The 16,716-nt window shown below is 34.5% G+C and overlaps 1 protein-coding gene across 1 annotated transcript in view; it reads left to right on the plus strand.

Annotated features, from left to right (window-relative positions):
• Positions 1-16,716, plus strand: part of ERC2 (ELKS/RAB6-interacting/CAST family member 2) — a 496,513-nt gene that overhangs the window by 316,697 nt on the left and 163,100 nt on the right. The window lies entirely within an intron of this gene.

A 16,716-nucleotide genomic window follows, 5' to 3' on the forward strand; every position in this document is an offset into this window, starting at 1 on the left:
TCTGTAATTATGGGATGTTAAAGCTCTGACGTGATCTTTAAAATTGGCAAAAAAGAGTGAACCTGTTATGACTTGGCTAGGCTGGTAAGTGTGTAGTTAACATTCAACAAAGAAAATTCACAGTTGTAATTTTGAAACTGTTTTATTGAGGAAGGAAAAAAAAACCAAAACACTTAAGATGTATATAACTTCAGCTAAGTTGTTGTAGATATCCTTACATTTTAAAGGAAGGTAAATAATTGGGAAAAGAAGATTTTAATAATGTTGTTGTAAGTAAGACAAAGTGGAAATGGAGACATATGCTTACTAGAGTTTTATAAAAGTACGTTTTAAGAATGGCTGCCATGTAATATAGGTGCAGAAATACTGTAATGTAAGCATGAATGTTTCCAGTGAAATCAGAAGAACTTCCACTTTTGACTTTAATGAGGTCTATATCTATACCTATACAGAAAAATGGGAGCACATATGAGTTAGAGTAGTATGTGATATTATATTCTATAATAGATAAATTTTTTGGTTTTCTGATTTTCTTTCATATGTACATATTAATTCATCTATGATAACTCAGATGCACTCAGTGCCAGTGTATTTCATGCAGTCATCTATTTTTGGTATAGTGCTTTGGTCTGTTTCTTTGAGGGCATGCTTGTTTTTCGTCCTACTGGTAAGATTTTTTTTTCTTGTCATTATTTTCAATTATTGAGCAACATAAGGAAAAATAAAGCAGTGACGTTTTTGGTTGGGTACACAGAACCTCACAGAAATGTGTAAGGCATGTATCTTCAGTCTGGGAAGTGAGGTTGGCAAAAACTGGTGAAGTTTGACTTTTCTTCTGTTAAAAGCTGTTCTATTTTATGAACGAAGGACTGAGTGGATGGTACTAGTGGTGAAAGACCCAGTATCAAAAGTCCAAGTTAGGAGCAGTTTGGAATTTAAAATGAGATATAAACATATAGTGTGTTTTTAAATTTTAAAAGTGAAATAGTAAAATTATAAGAAAATTTTAAATTAGCATCTAAAATTAAATTAATAAAAATTTCTATTAAATGTGTGTTGTTTTTTTTTTTCTTTTCCTTGAGTAGTCATTACTATGGTTTCTTTTGTAAAAGGCTTCTTTGTTATTTTTCTTTTTTGCCTTTAATTTCTTAATTGCTACTTTGTTAGCTGGGTAAATATGTAGACTTTTTCTGCCATTATCTTCTTTTCTGTCTCAGGAGAGAAGCAATTGTTCATATACAGTTTTCATTTTTAATCCTGAACTGACCTAAAATTCGTTTGAAATCGTAAGTTAATAACAAAACCCTTCTAACCTGCAATAATAAAATACAATTAATTATAATGCATACTTCTTCCTACTTAGGCCACAGAGAGTTACCTAATCCTCTACTAGGTAGCTTTCCTAGCTGCCTAGCCCTGTGTCGTTACTTGTAAGAGTCGGATGCTCTAACTTACATACAAATCAATCCTCCTGTAATCTATAATTCAGCTAATAATTTAGAATTAGAACTCACTTTTCATAAAAACCCCATATATTCTCTTACTATTTTTAATTCTATCCTAACTTTAGTTTCTGTGAAATATGTTACAAAGCTGAGTTCATATTGGAGGTGGAATACAGAACTTCTATTGCTTGTGGTGAGATGGAAAGAAATGAATACGGCTATCAGACGTCAGGATGGTTTTGCTGGTCTAGGAGATAGGAAATAGAGTTAATGAACAAAACAAAATATATAAATTCACAGCACAATATTACTAAACAGAGAACAAATAGAATAATGACAGAAATTCGCATGATCATATTTACTTTTTTTCTTTTTACTGCCTCTTTAACAACATTAGTACTGAATCAAAGAAGCAAAAATGAACATACTTCATTTTTTTTGAGCTCTGTGTGTGGGAAGGACTACATGACAGCTATTAAATATAAATTAAATGTAAATCTTAATTTCAGAGTCTTAATTTAATAAGATATACTAAACAACATAAATTAAGATACACATGTATTAGTAAACATCTTTTAGAAATAATTCAGATATTTCATTACAGTAGTTTAATTTTTGAATTTGCTCACTGAAATAAGTGTATGACAAACTTTATAAAACTGCTGCATTACAACAGAATATACTAGATATGGCATTACATTTTTTTATGAATAAGGTATTCTCAAAAACAGATTGTAGAAGCTAGCTAAGACCCAGACATCCACTGACAGAATAATGACAATTCTGTGTTGTAGCAATATACTAAAATAGCGTGTCTTCTCTCTGATATTTTAAGATAATTTATTAATTGGCAGCATTGACCATAACTTCTATTTATAAATTTTTTTAATTTAATGTTGAGTGATTACAGTTTTTGGCTGCTAGCTTCCAGTTAAATAGGCATGAACTGTGTGTTTAAGAACATTAATGATGATTTCCTATGCTTATATTATGTTCAAGTTCCAAACATAACTCTGCATTCTAGGCCCATCTGGCTGACATTGCCAAGATCCATCTTAATTTACTGGCTACAATCAGTTGTCAGTTTTAGATAACTTCTTCAGTTGTCATTACATGTTCCCATATACATTCAGTTATTTAAGGAAGTTTAGAATAAAAATGGATAAAAGCTTAATCTTGTTCATTATCTGGTTGGTCTTTTTGAACTGGAAACTAGATAAGTACCCATTAAATGAAAGGTAGTTTGATGGAAGGAGATAAACATCAAGTTATTCTTAAATTGATGCCAACATATGAAAAAATAAGATTTATTTTAAAGAATTCCAAAGTGTTAAGTTTGGAGAATGATTTGCATTTGCATGTTACTTTCTAAATATGTGATTCCCACCCCCCCCCCCAATGTCTATTAAAAATAGTACTGTGTATTAGTTCGAGGAAATATTTTTGTTATGGTCATATTATTTTAGTAGTGCACACATAACTCATACTGACAGTAATGGAAGTTACGCATACATGTTAACAGTAAAATGCAGCATGTGTTCAAATCCATCACTTTGCCTAATTGTCTTAATGCTTTGTGCTCTTTCTATCTCTGAGGATAAAAAAAAAAAATCAATGCACTTATTATTTTTTAATAAGTGATAGTTTAAAAAAAATTGTCTATTGCATAGTGTGACAAAAGGCATGTTAATGTTTTTAAAAATGTATTTATCATCCATAGAAATGTTTCAATTGGCCTGAACTTAAAAATTGGTAGTTAGAAATATATATCAAGACTACTTTTTCCAGACATTGTTTTTGTTTTCTGAAAGTCCGCAAGATTATTATTTTTTAATAAGTGATAGTTTAAAAAAAATTGTCTATTGCATAGTGTGACAAAAGGCATGTTAATGTTTTTAAAAATGTATTTATCATCCATAGAAATGTTTCAATTGGCCTGAACTTAAAAATTGGTAGTTAGAAATATATATCAAGACTACTTTTTCCAGACATTGTTTTTGTTTTCTGAAAGTCCGCAAGAAGGAGCACAGCCTGCTGAGAACTTCACAAGGCTTGCCTAGAAAAGCTTATTCATTTTGTAATATGAAGAGCTTGAGGGTAGGAGAAGTTTCTGTGCTGTGATGTGGTGGGTTTTTTTTCAGATGTTTCAGAAATGCCATATTTGTGGAGCATACTTTCATGACCACAAGGCATCCACAATGCTTTCATACAGATGTCCTTTCCTATATGGTGGTTCCTTCCAAAACTCATAAACCTGCTTGTAACAAAATTAGATAGCTGTGTAGATAGATAAATGAGTATTTATACAATATTAAAATTGCTTTATATATATATGTGAAATAAATGTCTGTCCTGTGGAAAGTGGATTTTATTCTATGGGATAGATCATATTTTTAGAAATGGTAAAAATTATTTTCCCTTTGAAAGATACAAAGTTTGACCTAGAGAGCCAACAGTCATGAAAGAAAGTCTAATGGCATGTGAGGGAAAAGATATAAAAATTATTATCACCTTTTTTGTTAGTTCAACTTTTAAATTATGTGCATGTAATCTTCAAGCTGCAACCACTGAAGTTAAAAACAAAACAAAAAAATCCCAAGCCCCCCAAAACCCCCAAAACTTTGTTATCAAAACTTGGGGTTTTCTCGGTTAAAAGCCCTTAAATTAACTTTGTGGTGTTTACTCTACTTAGAAATATGTTTAACTGCAAGATTAAAAAAAAAAAAGAAAATTATTTCCTTGTGGTTTTGCATTAATTTGATGATCTTTCAGTGACTTAGTTACATGTGACAAACACTGCACTTAGTAGTGAGCGACCACGGGATTAATCCCCAAAAAGACTGAACTTCATGTTTTGACTTGAGGATCTGTGAATTCTTAATTTTTGAGATCCAACTGTTTATTACTGTTTCCTTTAGCAGTCAACTCAGTACACTCAGTGCTCTGAAGCTTTCAGAGTATCCCGAATGAAATTCTTGCCAAGAGTTTGAAAGGTAATTTCCTTGACTTTGATAGAGTTCATGCCATCACCTGTGGGTATTGCTAAATCAGTTTTGTTGGAAGTGACTTTGCCCTGAAATTCACTACAAATTTCCAGAAGAATATATATTTTCCCTTATGTGAAATAAATCAGATTACTTCAGTAACAAAGCATTAAAGATCTCCTAATAAAATAACCAGCTACTAGTCCTTTCATTCAATAACAAAAATAGAACATTGCTGTGCTGTCAAAAAAAATTATTTTTAAATTAGATTTTGCAGTAAATTTTCTTACAGTGACAGTATGAAATTAAACATCCCTTCCTTTGTTTAAGAATGTCCACTGTTTTTTTTCACTGAAAATAATAAATGAATATTGCTTATCTCTGTTTTTCAGTATGTTTACTTTATTCATTTAACAGCACCTGTGTATAGTCAAGGATGAAATACTTGTGGGAAGAAGGGGATACAATGTTTTTTCCACCAAGCATTCAGTCCCACCAGCTGCCACTCTTTGCAGAAGCGCTGAACACATACTGCACTTTTACCTGCTGGGTTAGTGGTTCAGCTGCTCTGCCAAACAAGGAGAGGGCACTTTTATTTGCCACTAGATGCCAGTCTCCGGTGCAAGACCATGGTCTGCATCTGCTTGGTTCAACAAGCTGAGTATGAGCAGCTTCGCAGAGTAAGCAGGAAGCTTGTCTTGTTGCAGGGAAGAGAATGTGTCTTGTCTGTTTGTCTGTCACCTGGTCTGACTGGTCCCCTCCTTCCTTTTAGTGCAGGAAATTCAAGCATGGCTTCATAATGGACTTTTGAGGATATTGCAGGGATGAAGAGGGACTTTGAATGCATTCTGGAAGTCAGGCATCACAGCCTAAGGGGAAGACTGTGTAAGATGTAAAACTAGAGAGTCACAGTCAGAGTTTGTAGGCAAGTCAAAATGCTTTATGAAGTCCTTGTGGCAGAAGTATAAGGAAGTTTACCATTCATCTGGTTTTCTGCAGACATACCCCTTTTTTCCACCTATAAATTTTACTGGAGTAGAAGTTGGGGATTTCACATCTGTGTGGCAGCTCAGCAGGAGCTGGAGCTCTGACAAGGGCTGTTGGATGTCCAGAGAATCTAGACATGTTTCCAACACCTGCACAAATCAGCTCACGTCCCTGCTTTACATTCTCCTATTACTATTTCCATCCATCACCATCTCAGACTGGCACTTGGGGAGGGAAAGGGAGCGGAACTCACCATGTTTTCCTTTATTTATGTCCTAATTACTCCACCCCAAAAGGTTCTGTCACCCACAGGATAGTGGTTTCTTCCTCATCGCTGTGGGTACAGCTATGGTCAAAAGCACTTCTGAAATCTCTCTGTGAGTAGTAAATCCAGTGCATCTGGAACATTTCAGAGTAATTGTGTATGCAGTTCACCTGTTCAGTGCATACACAGGCCAGAAGCATGAGACTCACTGACAGGAAAAAACCTGATGAAATTGTAGGGGCTCTACTTGCATGTAGTCATGAAGTTAATTCCCTTTTTTGGGGTCTTCCATACAGCAGCAAGGATGAGGAAAGCAATATAGCAAGGTAAGAGAAACTGGCAAGGTGATTTAGGGTTGGAACTACTATTTGAAATTGCTTGGAACTCACTCTTTAAAACGACTTAAAATGATAGCTTCCCTATAGACACTGTCTCCTTTCTGTGTCACAGTTAGGCAGTGCTTTCCCCCCGCCCCCTTCTTTTCAGAAAGGAAAGCAAGAAGGTAGATAACCATTTCTCTTGCCTACACTGGAAACTGAGGTATTTAACTAAAAGATTTGGGCAAAGATGCTTAGTTTATGCTCCTTTTTTAAGTGATAGTATATTCTAAAAAGAGCTAGCACCTACCTTGGGGATAGTTCTAGGCTAAATAAGTAGTAGTGGATACATGACATTAAAGGATACTCTTTGAATTGAAGTTTAAGCAAATACAACAGGGTCAGATTTCTTAGACTATTAATAAAGTATTATTCTGAAAATAGAATCATTTTAAAATAATTTTTTTCTACTTTGTCAGCTCTAATACAGCCTATATTTTGAGAAAGATAGCTATGATAATTTCTCTAATATGAATTCTTTAACATATCTTTACTTAATAGGTAAGATAACAGACTAGTGTATAAATAGCTGTGGAGAAAAAATAATTTTCAGAAAGCAGTTTACTATTTTTTGTAATTTTATTAGAGGGATTATTTTGACTTGTTTCAACTGTGGTAATGTATACTATAAACATGTTCAGTGAATGGATAGCAAGTTGATTGTCTCAAAAATTGTACCATTTCAAATGTAGAACACTAGACTGTTTTTTAGTAACCTGTGGACTGCTTCCATTTAATTGTAGGATTCATGCTGAGAGTGTGGAGAGTCATATCCCAAGTTAAATACAAACAAAACAGCAGGATGTTGATACAACTGTGACTTCCATAGGAAGTAGTTAGAATGGTAATGTGGTCTCCTTCTAACTTGGGTGGAAAGTCTCTTGTGGCTGCTTTTGCCCCACAGACCTGTAACACAGCATGCCTTGACTAACATTTTTGACACCAACTTGCAAACACCATAAAGATTAGAGAAACCCAAATGAAGGCTTTGTTCTCTGGAACAGAAGCTTTCTTGACTAAAATGAAGAGATGTTTTTCTTTTGTAAACAACGAAGGGGCACAAAGCAATAAAATGTTTCTCTCTGTGAGAACAGAATGAGTGAACTGTTTACTTGGCAAAGCGCTTCTCTTATTTAAAGATGTATGAGTGTCACCAAGTTCCTGTTCACTTGAGAGTCTTATATGTTCAGACTAAATGATAGTATACTTTGATTTTATTTTCTAAGATTCATGATATTTGAAATTCATTAGCATGGGAAGAAAGTTGAAGGTTAGTAAGATCAATTTAGGATTTCTCCGAAATGCGATAGGAGAGGCTGTATTTTGCCTGCTTTTATATGGGTATCCAAGCAAAGGAAGCTGAAGCCTCTCCCATGTTTCCTGTCCCCTTTAGACAGCAGGAGAGTGCAGTAACAACCTTTTCAAAGTGTTTCCCTCCCAGGAAGGCAGTGTCTTCCTCTCTGTTATGGAACGGCAGTAGTGCTTCTCATGTCACAGAAGCATTGCATGAAGGCAAACCAGAAAGAGTTCAAACATATTCCAGACAACACATACTATAGTTATAATAAATAAGCATACTTTTCTGATCTAGAAAATGGATCTGGATTTTTACCAGCTTGTTTTCTTCATCTCATAAGTATTTTGGCTTAATTATCATGCATTTCCATGAGTAATGTTCTCAAGAAACTATAGAAATTTAAGCTTCTGGCTCTCTAGTTGTAAAAATGATCTTGCAGGTTCCTATGATCCATATGGTTTGAGGCATCTGCCAGGCAGAAAGGGACTTGGTTGCCCCTCTGTATCCTAGTAGTGCATTTTTCTTTCCAATTTTGTTGCCATTATTCTCTACCCATTCAGGTACCTTGCCTCAGTAGAAAAATAACAGTCAATGCTCCAGCAAACATTTTATGTTGGAAATTCCACAATACTTCTTAGGGGTTTTGTTCCTCGAGTGCTTTCCCCAGAACCTGAATGGTAGAGAGATCAAGGGGATCCTGCAGCTGCTTTACGAGGGAGAGGCTTAAAGACTCTTCGCTCTCTTCACTCTGGGGAGGGGTAGACAGGGGGAGGATATGTTTGAAGTTTGCAGAATCTCAAAGGAAGGCATAAACTGAACGTAGAACTGTTGTTTGCCAGATCCCCCAGCATGAGGAATATCAGGCACTTGCTGAAGTTAATCAGTGATTGATTCGAAAGAGAGAGAAGTGCTGCTTTATGGAATGGTTGGTTGGTGACCTTCTGGAACTTGCTTCCACAGAGGGCTGGTTCAAAAAGGGATTAGACAAATTCATGGACAAGAGGTCCATAAATGGCTACTTCTTTATACTTTTTGGGTGGTGTTCTTGAACTATGTTCCTAAAATTTATTTTCGCTCTGAAGTATTAGGTCTTTCCTCCCACATTGCTCCCTTACACTGAAACACACATAGTTAATGATCAGATGGTTTTTAAAACTTTTTTTTTTTTTTTTTTGAGAACCAGTTATATTAAGTCAGCTAATACACTGTGGAAAGATTAACGGCCACACTTTGAATAGCCTTTTGCATCTTCTGTTGCCCTATAGTGTATAAGTGGATTTACAAGATGATACAAGTGACAAAATGATTGTTTTAAAGTGCAGGTTATAAGAGTGAGATATGACAGTTACATTACATTCTCTAGTGATTCAACCACTTAGAAAACAGACAGGATTAACAGTGCTTCAGGTTTACAGGTGTCTCAAGCTGCTTGAAGGACTTTGAGATGCAGAGTATTCTAGTCTTTTGTAATGCAAATGAAAATTTGAAGAAACAATTGCAATTGAAAATCATTACATTTGCTTCTCTTCTTTTTTCCTTTTTTTTTAAATCAACCTCTTTACAATGCTTTTCTGTTTTTTAATTTATATATGTGTTAGAGTTTAAAATAGACTAGTTTAATCTATGATATATCTTGATTCATAGCATTCTAAATTCATGTGAGGTGGAATAGTATTCCGAAAGGGGCAGTAATGAGAAGCGTAGTATATAAAAGTGAGAAGGGACTATGAGTTAGTATTCAGTGAAACATGGACAAGGGTAAAAGGAAGAGGGCTGTACAAACCTGAAGAATGCAAATCCAGGTCTGGACTCTTCCAAAGGAAAGGTATAGTTTGAAGTATGTTTCTATTTGCTAACGAAGGTTACTATTTTTATCTAAAGTTAACTTACTGGGGAGTTTAGCAATCTTAACTTTTTAGATAAAGAAGAAGTTTGTATGCTATCTACTAAGTATTAAACACTTTTTGTCTGGTTTCTATTGCAAAAATTTTTTTTTAAATGTAAGAAAATATAAGCAACAAAATCATTTTACCAGAAGAACAATACTATAGAAAAAAAAATTACTCTGTAATTACTGATCTTGACAAAGCTATATATGGTTTGTTTTAACACTACCTTAAAAGTGCTTTTATTAGCTCAAAAATGATAAATAGATAAATTATATGATAATTGATAATGATAATTAGATAAAAATGATGAAATAAGAAAATATAAGCAACAAAATCATTTTACCAGAAGAACAATACTATAGAAAAAAAAATTACTCTGTAATTACTGATCTTGACAAAGCTATATATGGTTTGTTTTAACACTACCTTAAAAGTGCTTTTATTAGCTCAAAAATGATAAATAGATAAATTATATGATAATTGATAATGATAATTAGATAAAAATGATGAAATAGGATGGCATTTGTTTTGAAGTTCAGCCAGCATGGGAATGTGAAGGCCTCCACCTCTGATAATATACTCAAAAGAAAAGTGGCTCAAAAGACAGAAAGGAAGGAGTAGGAGGCTGAAAGTAAAAATGAAAGAAAAAGTTAGGCTTCTGTTTCATGGATTTTTTCTAAAGCTGACTGAATTACGCCCTTGTCTACTGAAACCCTCTTAGTGTAATTCCCATTGGCCTCCGTGACACCTAGGGCAGCGCTGATCAACTGCAGGCTCCCATATTCCTAACCTCAGCCAACTGAATATGATTCTAGCAGATGTTTCTGCATTTTACACCTCAAAATATGATGGGTCAGGTTTTTTTCCTTTTTCCAGTGGCAAATCTTGCATACTTGAGACCCAGGACATGCAACTCAATGGTAGGAATTATGAGCTGAGGGTCTCCCCAGTGGGATAATGCTGAACTTAATGTAAACTCAGATCTTTGAAAATGGAGAACCAAAGAAATTTAAAAGTTTGGATCATTTAAACTAAATTACTGGATTATTGTTTAATATTGTATAAAAATATAAAATGTGCTTAGAAATGTATACGATGATGTCATCTATTAAAAGGAAAAGGCCTTTTAAAGTCAAGAGAGAACAGTCAGAAGCAATGAAACGGGAACAGCTTGTTTAGTGACAGAAGGGAGAGGTTCGGTTAGCTTTCTCTGCCTTCCCATTACTCCTTAGGTGCTATGAAGTAAATCCACTGCTGCCTCCTTCCTGTGCTTCCTCATTCCTCCCCCTCCCCATGTCCCCAGCAAAACAAATACTTCTCTGTGTTCTGTGGAAAAATAAATCCAAGTTCCTATTGCTTTGTTTCCTCTGATTGGGTTCTCTCGTGTCTAATAAGGTGCAAGATGTGCTTGAAGTTTTGCTCTTTCATGTCTGAGAGCATTCATTAATGCTCTCTAATGTGCATTCTCTCATGCTTTCTAAGGTGTGAGCTCACGGGGCAGCCTTTCTGCCTGTAAGGGCATAAGTAAGATTTACTCTTTTATCTAACTGATATAATGACACCTATAAGAATTTATTGTCATAGAGGTCTGTACCTCTATCTTGAAATGAGTCAAAGAGTTTCTGTCTTTTGGGGAGGGAAACACACTCATACCATATTTTAAATCCAAGAGAACTTCACACTACTTGTTCTGGTGGTGTTTATGTCCTCCCGCTGAACTGTGTATAACTTACCGATTTAGAGTATAAGCCTGACAAGACTGACCAATACAATCAATTAATACAGTGCCAGGCATAATAAGATTCCATCCTTCATTGGCCATCAAGCATTACTTTAATAAACAAGATAATAATAAAAACATGTATCGTGTTATCACTGTCAACACTAAACAATGTGAGTGTAGAAATATTGTAGTAAAAAGAGAATTCTTCAAATGAGATTGGTAAAATATAGCATAGCACACAAAAATGTGCTAAAGCACTGAATCTCTAATGAACAACACCTCTCCTTTCAATCCTGTGCTGCTGTTTAGCAGAGACTGACAGGTCATGACTTAAGTGATGACGGGAAATTAGGATGAGCTCATCTCAGTTTTCTCTGATTGTGGACTAACTTGGCTATGTCCACACTGTTGTGCAGTGTACCAGGGTATCTTAGCAAAGAAAAGCCCTATTTAAGAAAGTACATTATTTAAGAAGGTAGATTATATAAGTCTGTGCTACTTCTTATAGTCAGGCTGTTGTGTTCATGATAAACATCGCCTTAAAAGGACACCTTGGCTTGCTTCCTTAGGGTGAAGTGGCTTCAACTGAATAGATAAACTTTTCAAGGTGAAACAAAAGCTTTGTGACAGCACAAACTTATGCAGGATATTGTTAGTGGAAAGATTTTTTCAATTGTTTGTAAATAGAAATGTTGCACTTGTAGAGGAGCTTGCATAATCCTAATAGGAGTACTATGCTTATAATGTTGCATTTTAGTATTTAAAAGTATATTGGGGGATGCAAGTGAAAGACTTGGTATATTTTTTTCCTCATATTTAATAGTGGATTTCTCAAAATCCATCCAGTTTTAGTTTTGTAAATATGTAGATACTAAGGGGGCAACTGTGATTTACTAGCTTAGATTAGAAATGTAAAAAATATTTCTTTGTGGTTAAACTCTTCCCAGTTTCTAAGCACTCCTACCTCAAACGTAGTTTATCTTTGTTGCATTCGACTCTGACCAAAATTAGGCCATACAGGCCTCTGAGGATCACCATATTGCTAAAATCATTCTAGTTACTAGGGATTCTTCTTTTTTGCTTCCCAACAAACTCATGTTGCATTCTGTGAAGACTAGCTTACATGGTTCTCATCTTCTAGGTGGAACAGAAAATGTCGGTTGGTCTAACAGACAGTCATTAAATATACTATTTTGTTCTTTTGTTTTTCAATTCCCCTGAGCTTTCTTTATGATTAGGAAACAGAGATAGGTATTGAGGAGAAAATGCTGAAGGTAGGTTTTATAGGATAGGTTAGGTAGGTCACCTCTGTGCAACACAGAATCAAAGCTAGCCTAAGTACTTTCAAATCCTTACATTATGTGGATTGTGAATATAAGTTATTGAACAAAATTCTAATTCCACTTAAATCTACATCCATAAGAATGTAATTTTATATCCTGCCTTATTCCTTTAGGCTGGAAGAGTTTTGGATAAAATGCAGTCAGGTGTAAGCATAGGGCCTTATTGCATCAATCAGTGAGCAGTAGTGAGGGGACTTCATGGTAGTTATGTTCAGCTGTCTGCATGTGATGGCAAGCTATGTCCCAAAGACTGCTCAGGAAGGAGTGATGCAGTTCATAGGAAGAGCGATCTGAACTTTTAAACCCCCTCACTCTAAAAGCTCCAAATATATGGAATTCCAATATGGAATTTTCTCATCACTATTTAGGGGATTTACTGTATTTGATAACTTATGAGTATTTTTGTGAGCTGGACAACCTCATCCAGGTCTTGTATGACTATCTTGAGAAACTCTTTTTAGTTTTCTGTGTGGTCTGTAAACAAAAGGTAAGTAGTTCATGTCTGTGGGGTTTAGAGCAGGAGCTGGTGTTGGGACGAGTGTGAAATTCAGTAGCAAAAAAGTAGAGATTATTACATAACACCTAAAGAATAGAAGCCCAAGAAGTGTGGTAGATCATCATCTGACATCCAGCAACCTGATACCCTCTTAACAGAGTGGAAAATACTCTGACATTCATGAGCTTAAAGAAAAGATTTTTCACCTATTGAAAAATATTTAAACTTTCAGAATGCATGAAAGAAACTTGACTGCTTTCCAGTTTTGTTTTGTGTGCCCATTACCCCCCTCGCCTCCCTGGATTATTTTGTCAACAACTGAAAGAAAACTGGTGAAATGAAAACAGAGTCTTTTATGTTTTTTGTGGTTATGCATATATGTGTACCACCCAGCTACCCACTACTGCCCCTCCCGTCAGATCCCCTCTTAAAAAAAATAGCACAAGGATCCAATCAGGAGGAAAATTACCTACAGTATTTTCACAGTTGTATTAAGACATATAATTTATATTTTTTTCTCTCTTAGAAAGATCTCCCTTCAACACTTCAATACTATGATGTTTTGTTTAGTCTAATGTAGGTTTTTGTTAGTATCTAGCCTAAAAATGAATCTAATTAACAGATGAACTTAGGAAATCCCTACTGTAATTTGGCAACTAAATGAATGGGGGATATCAGTATATGACAAGCAACTTCCACTTAAGGCTAATATAACTATTACCTCATTAGAAGTGCAACTTTACACTCTTCAAATAAAACCTTTATTGAATTTAAAATACGTATTTGACAAAGGACTAGCTGAACTTACTTGAAATTGGCTTTATGAAATTATGCTGCCTTTATTGATACTGACTAGCTTTATAAATGTTTATCTTAATTATGTTTTATTGTGATTAAAAAAGATTGCAGATACTCTGCCATTTCTGTAAAGTGAGCTGTTGGAGCTTTTTTTGTTAAAGATGGGGGTAGGGTACAAAGAATAGTCCAGCTTGAGAGAGGGAGGCCCCTCACAGGCCATATGAATCCACTTACATGTAAATTGCTTGTCTATATGAATTAAGGTGAAGGTTATGAAAGAACTGCATTTCTGTGTTTATTGTAGGATTTTTGACAGTCTCTTTCCTCTTTCAAGTAAATTTGGCTTAAGTCCACAGTCAGTACAGTTTTAAGTAAACTCCTCTTTTGTTACATTAACAAGGTTATAACATCACTGAGGCAGATTTCCAGCTGCATGAATTGAGGCCTAAGCATGCAGACTGAGGGGATAATTAAAACCTTAGGGTGGGTGAGTTAAACTACCAACTAAAATTGGATAAAAGGCTAATTGTCCATAGCAACATAATACACGTTTCTAAATACCTGTGAAATAAAGATAAATATTCATGGTCTTTTAATTCCTTTTTGAATGCTCAGATTCAGATTGTATTTTAGGGCATAACAAAAATCAAGAGTAAGTAAATAGAAACCCAAAGAATTCTTTCCCAGACATTGTTTTATTTTAGTTATTAATTAAAAAACCAAATTACTTCGAAGACTTCAGTGATTTTCTGACTTTCTTTACAAAACAGGAAGCATTTTTGTGTAGGAAGTATGAGCCTCACTGTGTGATACAGTATATTGGAATGGACTGGTTGGTGCTTTGTCAAAATTTGTCATATCTCTTTTTCCTTCCTCCTTTTTTTCATTATTAAGAGTGGAGTTACATACCTTTGGTGACCTTCAAGAAGATGACATAGAGTCAGGCAAGATGATACATTACCACAAAGTTAAAAAAACAAAATGGGTTGTAATGGCAGCTTGTACTGAACTAAATGAATTGTGAAGGCCCATTTGTTATTCATTAGGAGAAGCAGAGCAGATTACTGTTCTGCCTTCGTAGGGAGCCTTTAAACTTAAGGTCATTTTACACTAGTACCCTTGTGGCATGGACAGCATTTAATACATTTTTAACAGCTTTTACATTTCCATGGTTTGCAGCAGTGCTGGTTGAATCATTTCTGTAATGAAGGTGTTTTAAAGTAGTTTAGAGTTACTTTGGGGGAAAAAACAGGAAAAAAAAGAAATAATTGGGTTGATGAAGTGACTTTATATACTAAAGAGCTAAGCATGCAGAACGTACTGCTATGAAGTAATGCGTGCTGATTCCCACTGCTACAGAAGTACATCCCTGGGGAACCGTGGTGTTTTTGGGGTTTTTTTGTGTGGTTTTTTTAACGTAAATAAAACTATAGTTGTTTTGTCACAGTGCTCATTCCTTTGGGGAAGGAAGGTCTGAGGATAGAAATTTAAGAATATTTTTTGAGCTATTTCTGAGTGGCTCAGGAGTCTGATGGAGAACATTCAACATTTTGGCATGTTTTGGGGAAGTGTGCATACTAACTGTCTATTATAACCGTTGATGTGGGCATCTAAGGAACCCGACGTAAAATGAACGTGGAGTGGAGGGTAGAATTTTGCTGATCAGAATAAATGTTGATTATTTCAATACCTCTCAAATGGTTCAGTGGTGCTGTGGAAAGTCAAAGCAGAAAGGTAGGTACCAATATGAAACAATCTGAGAATAATTTGTTCGAAAGTGCTGAACAAATCTAAAATTCTATTAGCTTAAAAAATGATTTATAACTCTAAAGAAAGGTATAATAAACCCAGTTAAAGGAGGTAATTATTTCACAAGCTCATTTTTTATTGTAAACAATAGTCTTTCATTTGCTACCTTTTAATTATGTTGTGGATTTAACTGTCAAAATCCATATTACAGTGACTTTATTTTTGTTCAGAAAATATTAGAACACAAATGATGCACTGTGTTTCAAGATTTGTTTACAAATAAACTTAATTAAGAAAATGCTAATTTAAATGTATGATGGTACTTCTCCCAGCAGCCAGTCCACCCCTAATTTCCTTTTTCTTGTTTAGCAGATTAACAGCATTCATTCTATACTTCATTGCAGATGGCTATCACTAGAGTTTTTTCTATTGATTTTACTGTTTTGTGAGGATAAATTTTGACAAAATACATATGGATCTCAACCAGCATGTGAGGAAGAAAAAAATGACTCATTCTTTGACAGCAGAAGTATTTTTTTTCTGAGATTTTGAACAATACATGTTTTAAAGCTGAAACGCTATGTATCTTTAGAAAATAGCAAGCTTTAAATGACATTATAAATGCAATAATGATTGCTTTTATTTAATATCAGAGAGATAGTAGAATGTAAGAAACTGTGAGCTCTCAAAATCTTGTTGCTATTTGGACTATATGTTTTTTCAATAAAATTAGATTCTTTTAATAGAAGTTTTAAATGTTCAGTTGCACCAGTATTACTGACTTTTCCCCTGATAGAAACTTCTTTTACCTTTGCACTAGCTTCATGTAGTCATTTCTGGTTTGTAAACTAAAGCTGTTTTAATGAAAACTACTTTAATCTCTCTAAGTTTTTAAAAGTTCTTCACACATATGAAAACATAGACTGTCAATATGTCCATAAAATATATCAAAAATGGTTTTGTTGGGTCATAAAATCAACCCCATCACTTTTGTTATTTTAGATTTCTGGGGACTGTTATCATCCTATGTCAAAGCAATACCCTAAGAAAGGCATAGTGCCACTACTTTCATTTGTAAAACTCACTAATGAGAACATGAAGAATTCTGTGAAGGCCGTGCATACTTACCATAGGAATTCTGAACTGGGATATAGTATAAATTCCATTTTAATTTTATTTTTTCAAACTAAATACATGTAATTAACGATAGCCATATTTCATTGCCTGAAACTGGTGTTTATTTTTCCTTTAGGTTACCTTACAACCTTATTTTCATGTTTGTAACTTATTTGTCAGAAAAGTAAAATAAAGAACATGCTAGTAAGAGGACAGTTCCAATATTGGGGCTGCCTTAATTATAAAA

This window comes from Aptenodytes forsteri, unplaced genomic scaffold (assembly GCF_000699145.1).
Source record: "Aptenodytes forsteri isolate BGI_AS27 unplaced genomic scaffold, ASM69914v1 Scaffold53, whole genome shotgun sequence".
Classification (NCBI taxonomy): Eukaryota; Metazoa; Chordata; class Aves; order Sphenisciformes; family Spheniscidae; genus Aptenodytes; species Aptenodytes forsteri.